At 52.3% G+C, this 17,985-nt stretch overlaps 1 protein-coding gene and 1 long non-coding RNA gene across 4 annotated transcripts in view; one reads left to right on the top strand and one right to left on the bottom strand.

Moving 5' to 3' along the window:
• Positions 1–17,985, bottom strand: part of DSCAML1 (DS cell adhesion molecule like 1) — a 321,095-nt gene that overhangs the window by 140,983 nt on the left and 162,127 nt on the right. The gene's annotated exons all lie outside the window — the stretch shown is intronic.
• On the top strand, positions 11,371–12,742 carry LOC118967358 (uncharacterized). Its single transcript, XR_005054284.2, has 3 exons — positions 11,371–11,497; positions 11,662–11,754; positions 11,935–12,742. It is a non-coding gene; the product is annotated as an uncharacterized lncRNA (long non-coding RNA).

Raw genomic sequence — 17,985 nt, 5'->3', positions numbered from 1 at the left:
CAGAGGGAGGGGCTGCCTGTCCAGTCTCTCTGTCTCTCCATAGCCGGGAGCCCGGAGCCCTGGCTGCTTTGCAGAGCCCCCCCTGAGATGCAGGGGATGGAGTCAGAGGCGGCACTCTTCTGGGAGTGGAAAATGAAAAGGAAGGAAATGTGACTTTAAAAAATAAAAAGTCTCCCTTGGTTTTTAGGATTAGAGCTGTGCCTGCTCTTAACCCCTCCTTTTTGTCCCTAACTCCCACGCTGGCAGAGAGGCAGGCGCAGAGCCCGCCCAACCTGACGGGGTCCTCTCGAGGGCTCCCTCCTCTGGGGCATGCAGACAGCTGGTCGGAGTCTTTCTGGGTCACCAGAGCCCTGGGGCCCTAAACCCCTGCCCTTCTCTGCACGGAATTAGGATCTCCAGTCTGACGTCCTGGGACTTGGGGACATCATCATTTTAAAGCTCAGGGTAACCTGCCATCACTGGGGGGAAATCAGCACATGGCATTTATCTCACAAACACTGACATGACACTTCACGTGGCAGGTGCCACTCTGAGCAAGTTGGTGATAGGAGTTCACTTCATCCTGGGACAACCCTTTGGGCTAGGTTCCGCTGGCACCCCCATTGCAGGGTCAGGGAAGCTGAGGCACTCGGGTCACATGTTAGTAAGTGGTGGAGCTGGGAGGAGACAGGGCAGCTTGGCACCAGAGTTCCTGCTCTTGGCCACCCCTGGGCTGTCTCTCTGCCGCTGCCAGCCACTCCTCTCGGAGGGCATCATGTGGTGGTGTGGCAGCCTTTCCTGTCCCACTGACTGAGAACCAAGTGCCGCCTTGGTAACCGGAGAGCCCATTCCGGTCACTTTCGCTTCCCCGTCTGGCCTTGGGTGGCCCGTGCAAACTGCAGGGGCAAATGAACCTGGCATGACACAGGCGGCCCCCAAACAAAGCCGTGTTGACAAAGCCCTCCTCCCGTGAGGCCCCTCAGCGGGCTCATCGAGGGGCTGGAAGCGTTTTGTAGGTTATTATGCAAACACACATGCGCCCTGGATGCCAGCGAGGCAGAGCCACGCCCTCACACCCCACAGCCTCGGCCGGGCTGCCGGGAGAGAGCTCTCAAGTACGTTACCATCAAGGGGCTGCCAAGCCCTAAACATCTGGGAGGCTTGTATCCAAACAGAAGGCTCCCCTGGGGCGGGTTGGGGCAGGCTGGGTCCCAAACATCGCCATGCACACCAGGATGGGAAACGGGTGTGTGAGGTGGGTGAGGTCGGCTCGGGCTCCCCGTCGCCATGCTCACAGCCACCCACCTCCCTGGACCCTTCTTCACCTTGCTCCCTCCTCCTCCTGCCCCCAGCTCCCTCTCCCTCTGACAAACGGGGAGCATCAGTGTAGGATCAGGGGACCCTGCTGCCATCTGTGGAGAGGAAAATGAGTCTCATCGACCCAAATAAATAAAATAAGCACATGCAGAGGGGGAGCAGCCGCTGCAAAGAAAACAAGGCACAGATTTTGGAGGCCTTGCAGGGAGAACTTGACTTATCCCAAGCCTCGGATGGGACTGGGGAAAGGGGTGGCAGTCTCTTCCGCCACCATGATCAAATACAAGCCCAAGAGGGGGTCTGTAAACATAGAAGCGGGTGACAGACATCACTGTGTATTAAAATGTAAGCGACCAGAGCCTGCCTTCTGCCCGCGCTGCCGTCTGCCTGCCGTGCGGAGGACTGCTAGACGGAGCGGAAACGGGGGCACGGGGCAGCCCTTCCTCCTGTCACCCAGACATTCATTTATTCAAAACAAATACACACTCAAACTCTTCTTATTCTAGGTGAACAAAGCAAACACATTCTGCAGGCAGAACAGCTCTCTCCACCTCCAACTCAATGTGTTTTCATTAATATAAATTGTTTGCAGTAGGCAAATTAATTTTAGAAATGGTTCTTCGACACGGCAAATCGTTCTTGTGAAGCAAAGGATGCTCAAGAGCCCTCTGCATTTTCTTATGCACCAGGGATCTTAGGTAAATACAATCATGCTGATAGTGATAATTGATGCTTATTACAAGGGCCAGGCTTAACGACCGACCGCAGCACATGGGGCTGATCAGAGCAGCTGGGCCCAGGTTTTGAGTGGCCCAGGACCCCAGGCAGTGGGCAAGGGGCAGGAAGTACGGAAATCTTGAAACCGGGGAGTCCTTACCATATCTTAAAACTTGCCTTTGTAGATGATTTTCCTGCTTAAAAACACGTTGAGCTTTTCGTTAATGAGGCAGATAGGCCGAGCCCCGCTGTACATGTGGAAGAGAGAGGCCTTGAGACATTATTTGGCAAAGCTTACTAGCTAGCAATGAACTGAGTTTGGACTGAAATCCAAATGACCTTGGTTCAAATCTCCTACTCCGCCCACCACACCGGGGCTCTTAAACTTCAGAGATTTGGGTCCCTCTAAGGAATTTTTGTTGCCTTACCCAAATGCCCCTGCATTATTATTTACTTAATAGTCTTCTCAAAATCGACCTCAAATCACTGAACTTTATTTGGCTGGCATCATCGACGTAATGACTATCCATGAAACCATGGGCTTGATGGACTTGTTCTGATTTTTATTAATGACGATTAGAATAAAGACATAATTCCTTTTTTTAAAACACTTGTCTGTGCACCACCTAGAATTGCCTGGTATAGCATGTGGGGGTGCACAGCATTTGGGGAAGTACTGGCTTACACCCCAGAGCAGCGGCCTGACACGTCTAAGGTACTGTCATGACTGATCGCCCCACCCCCAGTACCCACCAGGACTGCTTGTCCCGTCCACACCAGTCCTGCCCAGCGTCTTCAGTATGCCCTCTTTGGAACTATTACCCTGCTGCAGCTTTGAGAATGGTCATGAGGCCAAGGACAAAATGCTGCCTGAGCTCTGGATGGGGTTGGAGGATGGAGGATTTGAGAGCCGCTGCAGAAGAAACAGCTGGTCAAGCTCTTGTAGGGTCTTGCAGTGTCCCAGCGCAGTGGCGAGGAGGAGATCACAAACTACAAAGACCCCCAAGGCAGGCTGAGTGTTGGAGAGGACACGGAAGTGTTAATTCTATAAGAGGTGGTAATGACCATATGGTTTTATGAGAAACAGTGTATTTCTTTTAAAGATTCATATTGAGTTATGTCGAGGTGAAATCACAAGAGGCCTGGGATTTACTTTAAAATATTTCAGCACAAAATAGGGGGAGAGACAGGCAGCAAGGGAGGCAAATCTTAATAGTTCTTGAATCTGAGTGATGGGGTGATGGGTATATGAAGTTCATTGTTTTACACAACTTGAAATATTTTGTAATAATTATTTTTTAAGTGGAAAATAATGACCTGAGCTTAGGTAGAAAGGGAAAGGGGGTATGAAGACCTATAAGGAGGTAGCAGGGAAAGGTGAGTGACGTGGGGTCTTTGGGGAGAGGTGGTGGATCCGGCGCTCTCACAACCCAAAGGGCGTGCCGGCTCCCCCAGTTCGCCCTCTGCTTCTGATGGTGGCCAGTTTTCTCACTTAGCCTCCGTGTGCCGTCCTGAGTGCCTGCCCCTGTAATGAGGAGTGATGTATAATTGATGAAAGCACAATGTGATACACTCACAGAAACCTTGTCTGCTGGAAGACATCTGTTCAGCACAGAGAATCCACTCAGCTACTGTCACACTGCATTTACTGTATTGTATCAGAGCTGCAGGAATATGTGAGCGCCATGCAAGCTGCGATCTGTAATGTTATATGTCTTGGGACGTGAGAGGCAGGAACCCACGCTTCTGTTTTTGATATTTATGTGTCTGCGCTGCGTTCCCTCTCCTCTCCTGCTTCAGCGTCCTCCTCATAAATTACCTCTGCTCTCTGACGGGCTTTTGGCGGACTCAGGTGCCCGCGTCTGACTTTCCTCCTCCAGACGCCGGTGTCACAGAAGCCTCAGGGAGCCCTGTTCACTGCACGTTCTGGCAGGAGGGAGGAGCCCTTCCCGGGGAAGCAGCTTCCAGGGATTCCTTCTTTCTCTAGGACTCTGCCTCCCAGGGCACCCAGGCCCCTCTCTGGGGTCCACCTCCTGTTGAAGGCTCCTAATCAGGGACTACAGGCTGTAAGGTCTTTGTCCTTCACCGCAAGTGGGAGTCCTACAGGTCTGAGTAGAGGGGAGGCAGGGCTGAATAAAAGGGGCATCCCAAAATGACCTGGCAGGACAGGCCAAAGCCTGGGGGTTGGGCCATACACCTTGGCATCGATGCCCTGGGCCTGGCCAGGCCATGGGCCCCTGATCTGCACTGGGGGGGCAGGAGGAGGATCCCCGGGATAGGGTGGAAAGCTGGCCAGTTGGGAGAGCAGGGGTCCTGGGACAGCAGCCATCAGGACCGGGTCACAGACCACGTTCTCCACAGCTACGGGCTGTTTGCCATCATCTCTGCTAAGTCCTCACCTGCATCCTTCTGCTCCCTAAGTCACAGCACAGCCCCCTGGGTGCCGGCTCAGCTCAGAAGGCCTCACAGCGTGGGTGGGGCCACTGCAGTCAGCCCTTCGGCATCCACACTGTCTTCGCTCGGTGTCTTAAACCTTCTGAATGTGTGTGTGTGTGTGTGTGTGTGTGTGTGTGTGTGAGAGAGAGAGAGAGAGAGAGAGAGAGAGGTGCGTGCGTGTGTATGGGGTCTTCCACTTCCCCAGAAGCCCCCTGAGGGCTGGGTCCATGTCTTTTCCTCCTTTGGGACCCCCACTAGGGTCCGGCACAGGACTGCCAAGACCCCTCCATCCCTGACATCTAACTTTGAAGGCCTCTCACTCTCAAAGACTGGGTAGCACTAGGTTCACTATGGGCAGCGGCCACTGTGTTAACAGCTAACAGTTAGGCAGTGTCCACTACGCTCCAGGCCATGCTCTAAGCGCTGCACAGTATTCAGCAACAGTCCCTTCCATCACCTTCTGAGGTAGCTACTCCTATCGGCCTCACTTTTGAGATGGGGAAACAGGCACAGAGAGGTTGATTCCATGCCTCAGGGTCACACAGATAATTAATGGCAGAAGCAGGCCTTGAACCCAGGCAGCCTGGTTTGGGGGCCCACGCTCCTGTAGCAGGGCCTGGAAGGCCAGCTGCTGACATCAAGATGCTCTGGGTTTGAACTCCGGCGCTGTTACCAGTGTGGTCACTTCCTCCAGGCCCAGCATTCTCTCCCCCAAATGGGCCAATAACAGCCCCCTCGGAGGGAGACTGTGAAGATCAGATGGAATGGGCACCCGAAGTGTTCATCACAGTGCCTGACACTTACGGGGCACTTAGGAAGAGTGTGGCCCTACCTCTGCCCCTGGGAAGAGGGGACAGTGGGGGGAAGCGCCCAGCTTCTCAGACCCCCAGTTAAGGGCCTGAAGGCTGTGCATTTGCCAGTTTCAGCCTTGGCAGTATGTGAGCAAACTGTCCTACACAGAGAGATGCCTGGGGACCAGCGAGCTCTGGCCTTGGTACAGAGAGAAACAGACGTCCTCTGCCCTTGTGCACAGCCATCTGCTTCTCCACCCCTCCCACCGTCTCCAACCTCCTGCACATCTTCCCTAAGAAGGCAGACTCCCCCAGGCAGCAGTGAAGCTGCCCCTCCATGTGCCTCACAAGGTCTTCAGGTCACTCAGGGGCACCTCAGGGCCACCGTGCATGCCCCTTAATGACAGTCTGACAAGTGAAAGAGAGAAAGCAAGCTGCTCCTGTGCCACCTGCAGAGTGGAGCATCAGGCTGGAGAGGAAGGGTGGCACCAGGCTCACTGCCATCCCAGGCCCGCTTACAGGCTTCTGACAACTCCAGTCCCAGAGGCTGGTTAGCAATGTGGCCCCATTTCTTAGGAAAAGACCAACGGGTGAGCTGGGTACAGGGCCCTCCCAGAAGCACAGAGTAGGGGGGTCTCTTCTTTCTTCGCATTTTCCTCAAAACCATCATATGGAACCAGCTATATTTTGAAGTGCCTTTTAGAAAGGGAGGCACGTATTGCCTGGTATGGTTACCCAGAGGGGTGAGACCTCAGCCTTTCTCAGTTTTGCCAGACGTTCAGAGCAAGAGCCCTGAAAATAAACCTCAAGGAACTCTGAGAGGTGCGCATGGATATTGGGCCCTGTTTGTGCTTCATTTCATCCCAAGAGTAGATTTCCTACTGTTTCTCAATGTGTTGCAGTATCGGCATTTAGGGCCGGCTCTTCCCTTTGTGAATCTACCCCGGGCAAACAAGGATGTTTAGTGACCCTAGTCCTCACGCATTAAAGGCCACTAGCACCCCTTGGTCATTTGGGACAACCAAATATGCCACCCCCCATGTTCAAACACCCACAGGGCTGGCTACCGCCCCAGGGGGAGAAGCCCTTCCAACTTGCCAATGCTCTGAGCAAGGCACGCATGCCTGCTCGGGTCTCTTGTCCCAGGACTCCAGGAGAAGTCACGTCCTTCCTCTGGGCATAAGCTTCTTCTGCAAAACAGGGGCCAGGCTCCGGCTTTGCCAAGGGTGCTTTAGGCATCCCCAGCGGGGTCTGTGACCTTCATCTAACGTCCTGCAGTGCTCAGCCCCTTCTGACTCCAGTGACTTGGCCAGCTCTCCCGGGCTGGACTCCACAGGCCCCTCCCTGTTTGTGGCATCCTCATTTTTCACCTAAGAAGTTTTATCTTTAGTCCCGTGTGGCTGGAGTCTAGGGAAGGGAGGGGCTGAGGCAGGGTGCAGGGCCTGCCCCCTTCATCCCTGGATAGGCCCTCTGTATTATTTGGCTCTCCTGTCACCCCTGCCCTCTGACAGCTTCTGTGGGGGGATGTTAATTCCTCATTGTTACCCTTGTCAAGATGGGGCTCCTCCATAGTTCTCCCGTGCCTTTCTCCGCAAGTCTCCTGTTTTGCATTTCTATGGTGGGCTTCCTCCTTCCTGATGTAATGATTACTCTGTCTCTCTGATAACAGACACACACACACATGCACAGACGCGCACACACACCCTTTGATATTTCTCTAAGATGCTTCTCTGAGGAGGGCGAAGAGGTGAGGCTCGGGGGGCTTTAATGAGGCAGGCGTTTTTCACAGAGGGCTGGGGGAGAGTCCGGAGAGAGTCATTAGGACCAGGATCAAGGAAGTCAATGGGGCCACTACCCCTGACGGGCTTTAAGTAGTACCCACTTCTTTTCTGATTAAAATATAATACATATTCATTATAAGAAAATCAGAAAATTTAGAAAAGCAGAAATAAGAAAATAAAAATTATCTGTAATCCAATCAACAAGAGATAGAAAGTTAATATTTTGGTACACGTCGTGCTATTCCTTCTTGTCTCTTCTGTGGAGGAGGGGCAAGATCAGCCTTCCTCCGTGGTTTTATATGCTTTTTTTTTTTTCGCTTCATACTACAAGAGCTTTTATGCTGTGTCATTACATCACTGTCAAAAGCACCATTTTAAGGACTATATAATACTCCCTTCTATGGAAAGGCTGAGATAGACCTCCCAGAGAGCCCAGAACCCTAAGATGCGACAGCTGGCCCTGCCTAGTGTTTCCATAAAAACCTCATGAGGCAGAAGACGAACCTCTCTCACTGGGGATGCATTTTCCTACCTTACTTCGCAGTCAGGAAGAGCTTCCCCACCCCCACCTCCATGCCTGTGTGCCCTACCTTAACATGGATTTTTGCCAGCCCCACATGTGGTAACACAAGCGACCTTTCAAGCTCTAATTCCATCACACCCAACACAGGAGCACCGCTCCTCAAAAAACCTCCCAAAATGAAGGGAGAGAAGGAGGCAGGTATGGAAATATGCAGAAAAAGTGGTTAGGGCACCACATGTCCTGTCTTAAGCTCCAAGCAAAATCATGTGGTAGCAGAAAACTTATCAATAAATTCTTTTTTTGTCTTGGATTGTCCATGATAAATGACCACACTCAGCATCAATAATTGCAACCGTACCTGGGAAAGAGATATACCCACAAGCCCACCACTCCTGCTGAAAGCAGTGGACTGAATTCAGTTTCAGGTTTGAAGGCAAATTTCACTGCCCTAAGGAAAATTACCTTAGAGAGCTGCCATCACCATATATGCAATCAAAGTAAGACTACTGCGGCTAAAGTGGGGGCATGTTTCCCCAGGTTATAAAAGATCTCAAGGTACTGCAGGGTAAAGAATTCTGTTCTTAAGTCCAGATCTTTTGAAACAATAAGCTTGATCTTAATGGGTTCCTGCCAAGAAATACAACCTCCCTGGAGGATCAGAGTATTTTCTGGTCAATCGGAACTTGCCATTGCTCTCAGAAAAAAAAATCCTAGCAAGGCAAGCCAAGGGCAAAGAGTAGTAACAGGTTGGGGAGAAGAGATAGTAGCACTGGAGAGCCCACGTCTAATTGTAATAATATGTCTACACTTGGGTGAAATTCAGCAAGACAGAAAATTTGGAAACACATGCAAGATGAATACCAGTGTGTGTCTCAGTTACTGCCCATGGAACCTGCTTTACTCTGCTTGCAGAAAGCAGTGGAACCATGCGTTCTAGGAAAATAATGAGACATGGGAAGTGGGAGACAGGGACACAGGGAGAGAGAGGAGAAGGGGAGCAGCATAGATATTCAGTACGAAAAGCTAATCCCTATGAATCAACATCAGCCAAGGCTGATGCACACGCATGTAATGCATGAAAAGGAAACTCCACAAAGAGCTCATTGTTCTGAATGCAGGGGGGAACCTGGATGTTCAGTCCTTTACTACAAAAGGTTCATAGGAAAAAAGAGGAGGAGACCCCGTAGCTAGCTTTGGGATCAACTAGTTTGGCATTTACAAGGTTTCCACATCCATGAATTTGTCACTGCTGTGGAATTTCTTTTCCCTTGGCATAGAACGGTTAGAGTGATGAGTGGTCACATAAAGCACAATATAAATTTTTATTATTATCGGATGGTGCTGTGGCTGGAACTGAACTGTTCTGCATGGAGGTTTTCAGACATATTATAATTACATTCTGTAGGTTTGCAAATAATGACATAACCCAGTCACCTTACTGTGGGTATGATTTATTACAAATAACAAAATGTTATTATATGGAAATTAGCTTCCACACAACAGCTGACTAGAGGGGAATGCTTCAGAGCCACCTTAATCACTAAGACGGGATCCGTAGTGTTTCAGTACCTGGGACAGCGCCACAGGGCCTCAGTCCCCTTACTTGCCAAAAGACCTACTTTCTCCGCATTTTGCCCCATTTACTAGCATGACTGAGAGGTGACATTGGATCCAGCCCTATATTTTGGTCGCTACTGCAAGGATAGACCTGGAGGAAGGTGTGCACCGTGGGCAGCTAGGACCAGCCGAGGCCTGTCAGCCTGGGAGGAGCGGCTGTGGATCACTTTGATTTTGCTTTTGGGTGCTGCCTTCTGGCCTCCTCTTCTCGCAGGTTAAATGTTTCTTCTCTAAACTGAAAACTGCCAATCATTCACAAACTCAATTTCTTTTTTGCATCTTTGGTAATATTGTCATTATTGAAAAAAAGAAAAAGATGTCAACTGAAGACACATTGTGCCTTGGCATATTGAGCACACAGGACATTGTGTGTAGCCCTATCCATAAACAGAGGCCAGGCCCTGTAGGGAGGATACAAAAAAATACATAGTGAAGAAGTAAAACGCTTATTGGTCATTTAACTTTTTAGCATTTTCTCCCAACAGGGTGGAATGTCACTGCTTATACCAGAAAGCAGGATACGACGCTTTCAAACATTGCCTCCAACTCTCCTCTCTCCCACATATGCTTACGCAATCTGGGATAGTAACAGATCTACTATCTTGGTCATTTGCTGAGCTTTTCCAAGAGGATTACCTTCTGCTATAATGTATTTTTACAAGGTAAACATAAAAATATAAGTTTTTATAGAACTTTTTTCCCACAGCCTATGGGTAGAACTTATTACCCCATTTAGCTGAAAAGTAGGAATCAGTTCAGGGACTTGCTCAAAATTGAGGGGCCAACGAAGGATTAGAACTTGGTGTCCTAATATCCCAACCCCAGATATATCCTGCCATATATGGGTGTCTAGGGTGGTCTGGGAGATGGCAGCCACCCAAAGTGCAGCTCTAGAAACCAGGCTGAATCGGGTTGGGCTCCAGTCTGCTTGCTCCCCCCCTTGGGGCTGCTTGACTCAATGGAGCAATTCTGGCTGTTTGGTCTCTATCTACACACCCAGGCCCAACAAAAGTGATCTAATCTCTTATTCCCCAAACACGAACTACAAACATCTGTTAGCCCTTGTCTATGTAATTCCAGGGTTGGGGTGGGAGTAGGGGAAGCAGTTCCCCCCACGGAGGAAGGGGGGCAGGGAGGCACTTTGTGTGACAAGTGGGAGCAGAGCCAACCTTCACTACAGCACCCTGGATACTCAGTTCCACAGAACCCAAAGCATGTTTGTCATTATCTCAAAATCGGGCTGAATTTCTTTGGCTTAAACTGATCAAGAGCTCTGAGAGCTCTGAGGAAGCCTTCTGACTATCCCATTTTGGAGCAGGGTTTCTGGTGTTGCCTTTTTTTGACATTGGTGCCCACATTTTCAGAAGGATAAGTGCATGAAAGACCTGAACATTTAAAAACAGTCCCTCTGACATTTAATGACACTGATGGAACTAGAGTTGTCACTCAGATATCATGCAGATCTCAGCACTAGTTTGCTTTCAATAATTAGAGAATTTCTGGCCAATGAACGAAACATTTTCTTCCAGCTTGGGGCAAACTTCTAGGTGTGGCTGCAAAGCCAGAAACCTTTTGTTAGGACCTCACAGGTGAATTCCTCCACTTTTTGCCCCATTTCTTAGCATGACCGAGGAGGTGACATGGGATCCAGCCCTTTAATTTGGTTGCTGCTGGAAATGGGGCCTCCCCTTCATACCCAGGCCCCTGGATGCCCCAGGTTAGCTCTGGTCCCTACTCTTCCCTCTCCCTGGGGTGCTAGTGGTGGGAGGGGGCTTTCCGAATGGTTTCCCCCAATCGAAAGTCTTCAGTGGCTTATTACCTAGACTCATAGAACTATAGAGTGAGCCCTTAGAGAACTTCAGGTGTTGGATATTTTTCTTTGGAGTATGGATGCCTTTCTCTAAAAGGAACTGCTGGGTGTTAAATGGGTGAAAAAGGTGATACTATGGTAAAGGCCCTGTGAGGGGTTCAGAGCCCTTTCTCTGCCCAGCAGCACTGTCCTGTCCTGACCTCTCCTGTCCTGTCCTCCCCTCTCCTCTGCACACCATGTGAGCAGCTCACTGTGCTCTTCCCAAGCCTTCTCCCCACAACACAAACAACTGCCACCACCCCCTGCTTTTCTCATCAAAACGGGCTCCGATCCAGGATTCAACCCAGGCAGGGCTGCAGGACCCTGGTTCTGGTTTGGATCAGAGGGTTTCCAGCAGGGACAGAAAATGGGCACGCAACACACGCAGATGCACATAGACCGACAGTGTTTGGTGTCTGACAGGCACTCAGGCCCAGCTTAGGGTCTAGGACTGATCGCTGCTGCCCTGACCCCAGGAGAGCACCGGGTAAGTGGCACATAAACACATGGAGGGGAATGGCAGAGTGCAAAGGGCAGGGCCCGCTTCTGCATCGGAAAGTTGGCTCTGCCAAGGTGTGCCATCTGGGCGAGTTACTTTGCTTCTTTATGCCTCATTTTCGTTATCTGCAAACATGGCGGGTATGCCGACAGAGCCTACGTCATAAGGATACAGTGTGAAGTGGATGCGCTTACTCTGAGAACAAGCAATGATTCAGGAAAGTCCTTAAATGAAGGGAGCATTCGGTAAGTTCTGGCCGTTTCTACCATTGACCACCCTCATATTTTCCGGGGGCTGGTCTGTGGGCCTGGCCCAGCCAGGGCCGTGCCAGAGCTCCTGGAGGGCGGGCTGGGCCAGGGCTCCCTGCAGCAGAGGGAGGGCGTTTATTGCCTTGTTCTTTGCAGCCCCTCCCTTCTCTTCCCCAGCCTGGCCGGCCAAGCGGGAACATCTTGCAGGCACGTGACAGCCTCTCTCCGCTGAGCTGCGATGCGTAAAGGGGTTCACAGGCGCAGAGCCGCCTCTCACTGTGGATCGTGGTGGGGAGTGGATGCCCACTGTCCCCTCGCAGCTGTGTGCTAGGAGGCCCAGCCCGCGAGAGGAAATGCCCGCTTCCCTCTCCCTCTGGCTCTGGGTCCCACTGGCCGCCCTGAGCCCGCCCCTCCCCGAGCCACAGGAGCTCCTCGGCTCTCTGCTCCCTTCCTTCCCCGCAGGAGGAGGGAGAAGGGGGGTCTGAGCCACCACATCAGGCAGTGACAATTAAACCCATTCAGAGCTGAGTCATTTGCATGCAACTCCTCAACAGGCGCAGAACACTCAACCTGTCATTTTCTCCTGGCATTGCTGGTAACTGTGCCATGCGGCTGTGGAGATGGCAGCTTCCTTTCCTGGGCACTGCCAGGCAGGGAGAAGGTGACGGATGAAGGGCCTGGAACCTTGCCTTTTGTCCTCCTAGCCTCTGCAGAGGCCAGGAGGCCGGAGCTAGAGGAGGAGGTGGAGTGGGGACAAGGCGATAAGAGCCCATGGACCCAGTTACGCTTGGGCAGTGGGAGGGTCTCCGGAGGCAGCAGGGACGGCAGAAATCATCTGAGGGTAGTGCCCACCTCCTCAGCTGGAATTTATTGAACGAGATTATCTCTTGATAAGTACCAAAAGCCACCATTTCGCTGTGCACCCACAGAGCAGGCCCCGCTGCAGCTGCTCCTTCAAAGGCACTCCAGCTGTCCCCCGCCCCCCCCCCCCGCCCCCACTGCTTCTCCCCTCTGCCCCTCCCCCACCTCCAGCTCTAAATAAACCACAGTAAATCCCAACACTGTGGAGCCTGGTTGTGCTGGTCCAGCATTTCTGGTCTCAGAAACAGAGAAATAGAAAGAGGCAAAGACACAGGATCTCACATTGATTCCCCAGCCCCGGCTCACAACCCCTTCCCAGCGGCCATGAAATCTGGGTTCAGAAGCCCTCTCCCCAGGGCCAGGGGCAGAATGGGCAGACGCTCTTCAGCAGGGAGACAGACTCCTTAACCTTCTGCGGGTAAGTGGGCCCAACTGTGACGCCGACATCAGGTCTAACCCACATTCAGTTCAAGCAGGCGGTACCATTAGGAAAGATCCAGAAGCCTTTTATCATCCAAGACCCTCTTCCGTGTCCACTACGATCTGAAACCCCACTATTCATGTTTTATTCCTTTCACTTCAACCTTTGATCCTGGTTTAAATGCAAATAACCCTGAGACAGGCTACACGATAAAATGTTATTTACTCCTTAGTGAGCATAAAGCTCTCCAGCCTTTTCCGAGAATAAGTACTGATTATTGAGGAAGAGAGGGAGACATGAGGATATCATACCCTGGAGTGCGGGGGAGCGGGTTTCACTGGCAGGAGGGAAAATGCAGAGCAAAGCACCTGCATTGGGAGTCCAGCCTCCTTTATGTTTTTTCCCCAGGGCCTGTTCTGACGCACTGTGGCCTGGGATGGGTAGATCTGGGCACACTGGGGTCCAAGCCTACCCCACTGAGTGCTGCCTATCCTGAGTTTAGGTGCTGGGATAGCAAGGCCCCATGTTCAGCCCCTGCAGTGGAGCTGGGAGGGTTACCTTTCAGTCTGACTACATCCTGTGCTGCTGTGATGAGGTTACATGCCCCCAAAGTCCAAGATTGTTTCTTTTCTCAAGGCAGGGATCTATCCAAAGGACAACTGTGTCTCCTGCCTCTGTGTCCACCGTAGAATCAGTAGCCCTAACTGAGCACGGTAGCTAAGCGCCCTGGGATCAGGCATATTTGAATCTTCACTCTGTCACGTGCCATGTGACAGTGGGCAAGGTAACCCCCTGAGGCCACAGTTCCTTCACCTGTAAAATGGTGATAGACAGCTATCTATGTCAAAACTTGCTTTGAAGATTAAGTGAGATAATGATAGAAGGCGCCCAGCACAGTGCCTGCCACACTAAACACTCGTGTTTGCTACTTAATTTTATTATGTCCTAAAGCATGAGGGTGACACCGCAGAATTCATTCTGAAGGAAGATTTTTCAATTCAAAGGGGAGACCAACTCCTCTTTTCCAGCAAAGAGTAATGGTAGAATCATTTGGGGTAAGGAAGGTTACTCCGTAGAGAGGGCAAACCTTTAGAGAGAAACAGAAAAATGTAGGCAATTTCCTGAATGACCTTGAAGACCCAGATATTTGTAAGAATGTCCAACACTATTATTACCAACAGCAGATTCAACACCAAGCATCTGCCATGTGCCAGGAATCGTGCCAAATACCTTAGTCATGATCCTTAAAATGACACTTCAAGGGAAGTCATGATTATCCCCATTTACTCATGAGGAAGCTCAGATGAGCAGGTGACTTGGCCAGGGCCCCACTGCTGGGCACTGGCAGGGCTGGTGTTCAAATCCATGCCTGTCAGCCCAAAGTCCACGGCCTTCTCCTCAGCAGGCTGCCTTCCGTGCCCTGGCATTACCAGAGCACACGCTCCTTGCAGGTAAGCCGAGCTTCTCCTTCATCTTCAGGGGCTCCAGCACCCATGGCATGTGCTGAGTGCGTGACAGTGAGTCGAACATCTGGTACATAAATCTATTTCATACCCAGGGTGGAGAGGCGCTGTGCATGGCTGCAGCACCAGAGCTCTGTCACTGTGAGAGGGGACACTGCAGTGGCCGCGCTTCTGAGCTGATTCCCGGCACCAGGGCTTCTTCCTGGGTTTGGCTGCTGCACAGAAACCTCCCTGCCTCCTGGGGCCCTGCCCTCCTCCACCAAGGCCTCTGTTAAATCGCAAGGAACAACAGAGGCCCCACCTTGGAGGGCCCTGCTCATGAATAATGAGCCCACACCAGGTTCTGTTCTTTTGAAGGAATTCTCTCTCGCTGGTGGAACTGCGTGGCAAGGCGGCCGGCGGGCTCATTACCGCGGTTGTTTATTTATTCATGCTCACATGGGGTGGGCCAAGCCCCTTCACAGACAGGCGTCTTTCCTCTCATTGAATCTGCTCTCCGCCCTGCCCTCCTTCCAGCGGCAGCTTCTCCCTGAGGCTCCCGTGGAAGATCAGGTAGGAAGCCAAACAGCTCGATTGTCCCAGGAGCCGGGGATGGAGGAGCCAGAGCCGGAAATGGGAGATCTCTCCTATGCCAGTCTGCCTGCCCATGCCTCCCTGGCAACCAGACTTGTCTGGGATCCAGGGCTTCCTGCCATGGCGACGTGAGGCAGGTGCTCTGGGGACTGCCACTGCCTGGCCTGTGGCACAGGGTGTCCATTGGCTGTGGGCTCGTGGCGGGGGAGGGGGCTGATCAGAGGGGCTCTTCTAGATGGAGCCCGCAGCAGCTGAACAGCACCCTCTTCCTTCTGTTCCATCCTCCCAGGTTTAGATCCACACGACCCTCTGCCCACCTGTGCCCCTACTTCCACACCATGGCTCCTCTCCTGAGGCTCAGCTCAGGCCTCCCACATCCGGGCACCTATGCCCATTGCCGGCTCAGAGAGCTTCTCTCTGCACAAGCACAGAGCCCCCTTGCCATGCACAGAGCCACAGGATACCCAGCACAGCCTGGAATGCGAAGACGAGGCAGAAATGGAAAGGCACTTAAGTGGAGGCCCTCGGCCAACGTGCATTTACCCTGCCACCTGGCGTCTTTTAGTCCTGGGCACATGGAGCCTGTCTCTGTTGGACTGGATTTCTCCATTAGGTCAGAGTGGTCTGCACTGGGAGGAGGAAGGTGCTAGAGGAGGGGCTGGTTGGACAAGTGACAGAGGGGTCTAGGGTGATGGGGAGAGATGAGGTCAGGGCAGGGGCTTCTGCCACGGTTCAAGCTGTCTGGTGGGTGCGGACCTCCTGCCCCAGGGGACACAGCACTGTGCAGGAGCCAGGCAGACATGGATTTGAACCCTGGTTCGGGCTCTTTCTAGCAGTGCCATCGTGGGGGTGTGCGGGGGGCTGTCACTTAACCTCCTTGAGCCCTAGTTTCGTCCTCTGTCAGCAGGGCCAACCCCGCCTCCTGGTGGGTGGTTGTGTGGGTTGGCAGCTGTGTGCGTGCTGCACTTCGCCCAGGGCCTGGAGAGCCTCAGGATGCAGCTATCATCTCATCATCTCCCTCCAGTCTGAGTGTCCCCTCTGTGTCAGGGGAGAACAAGGCTGACCTCTTCTGCTGGGCACGCGGGCCATTGTTCTCTAAGAGGTCTCAGTATTGCTGCGATGACTGCTCGCTGAGTTCTCACGTTTGCCGGGGGCTGGGGGCTCCCACCCAGTCTTCTTTCCTCCCTCCTGAGATGTCCCTGTGAGTGAACTCAGCAGTCCAGAGGGAACCTTCTGCTCCTTCTGCAGCCTCCAGCTCCCAGAGGGGATCTCCCTTTGTTCCTCCTGCAGAAGGTGGCACAGTCTTTGTTTAAACCTGTCTGCAGGGCAGGGTACCCCCGGAAACTGCCCATTTCCCTTGTGAACAGCTCTGAGGATTAAAACACCCTTTACAGATCAACCCCCTTCCCTAAATATTCACCCACCCACTGTCACTGTAGCTTTTCCAGGATGCCTTTTTGAGTAATTGAGATAGCTATAAAACTCTCTGGAACATTCTCTCTTCTCTCAGATATAATATATTCATAAAAAGTGTTATTGTTAATTTCGCATGGATTCCATCCCTCCTACCCATCCCAACCCTGCCTGGTTCCATGGATGGTCAGTATGGCTGATTCCCCCTTTCTCTGCATGCACAGCAGATTTTAGGGATCTTATTTATCTCCATGACTTTTTGTCTTGCAAAAGCTAGCTCATCGTTGCAGCCTGAGGAGGGAAACCTGGGTTCTGATTCTGAGGTCCATTTTCTCAAATGTGCTAATCCAACCATGGCTTCTTCCCCAGGATGGCCTTCCTGGGAAGGTGTCTCCCTGGCGGGCTGCAGAGGGAGGGTGGAACTGGGTAGAGAATTAACTAGGGCAAGAGGGCTGATTCAGCCCAGGTGCCAGGCAGAGTGTAAGAGGTGAGCGTGCAGAGGGGACTGAATTGCAGTCCTGCCTCAGGAAGCTTACCACCGACTGGGACGGATACAAAGCTCCCGAGCACACTGTCCTGAAGAGAGGAGCTGATCTTCCACAGGGAGGCACAGGAGCTGCTGGAGCTGCTGGGGGCAGGGCTAGGTGGGCACCGACTCCTCCCTGACATGCTTGTTTGGCCACCCGTTCCTCTGTCAGCTTGTCTCCTGACCCCAACACGGCCTCTGAATATTTGGTGGCTGAGTCTCATATTTATGAGATGGCCTGAATGTGCTTCATAGGAAGGGGAAGGAGGGGCAGATGGGGTGGCAGCCCAGTGACCCAGAGTGGGAGGTCAGCCCAGCAGTCTCAGGGGACAGGCACCTGCATGTGGCTGCAGAGCCGAAGCGGAGCTGTCTGCAGCTCTGGGCTGGGTTTCCGCCATTCACACCCCTAACCAGTGCCCACCACCTGGGCGCCTCCACCCACAGCAGAGATTGTGTCTCTCCTGTATCACCCAGGGTCCCAGAAGGAAACAATTCAATTTGGATGGTTCAAAAGCAGCGGCCACCAGGGAAGGACCAGTTACAGAGGAATGGGCAGGGACGCAGGTGCACCCCGAGACCAGCAGCCGGCTGTGGGTGAGCCTGGACACCTCCGTGAAAGCTGAAGCGGGGGCCTGGCTGTCGGGCGGGGGAGCCCCCACCCTCAGCACACAGTCCCTATGCCTCATCTTGGCCGAGAGAATAGGCCTTGACTCACACCGGCTACGGAGACCTTAGCAGGACAGGTGGTGAAGGGCAGCCTAGAAACCAGATCCCAGTGCCAGAGGGACGGCTGTTTACCCTGCACCCAGAAGCCATCTTGGGTAGGAAAGAATCCAGGACATTACTAGTAGGGAAGAAGGAGTCCTCATAAAGAATGCAAACTTCACAAGAGTATTTATGCACCAAGTCCCAACAGATCATTTTAACTGGAAGAGACTGCACTCTCTTTAAGACCTGAGTTTAAGACTTCC

The sequence above is a fragment of the Manis javanica genome, chromosome 6 (genome assembly GCF_040802235.1).
Source record: "Manis javanica isolate MJ-LG chromosome 6, MJ_LKY, whole genome shotgun sequence".
Lineage (NCBI taxonomy): Eukaryota > Metazoa > Chordata > Mammalia > Pholidota > Manidae > Manis > Manis javanica.
This window is presented reverse-complemented; position numbering and strand designations above follow the sequence as displayed.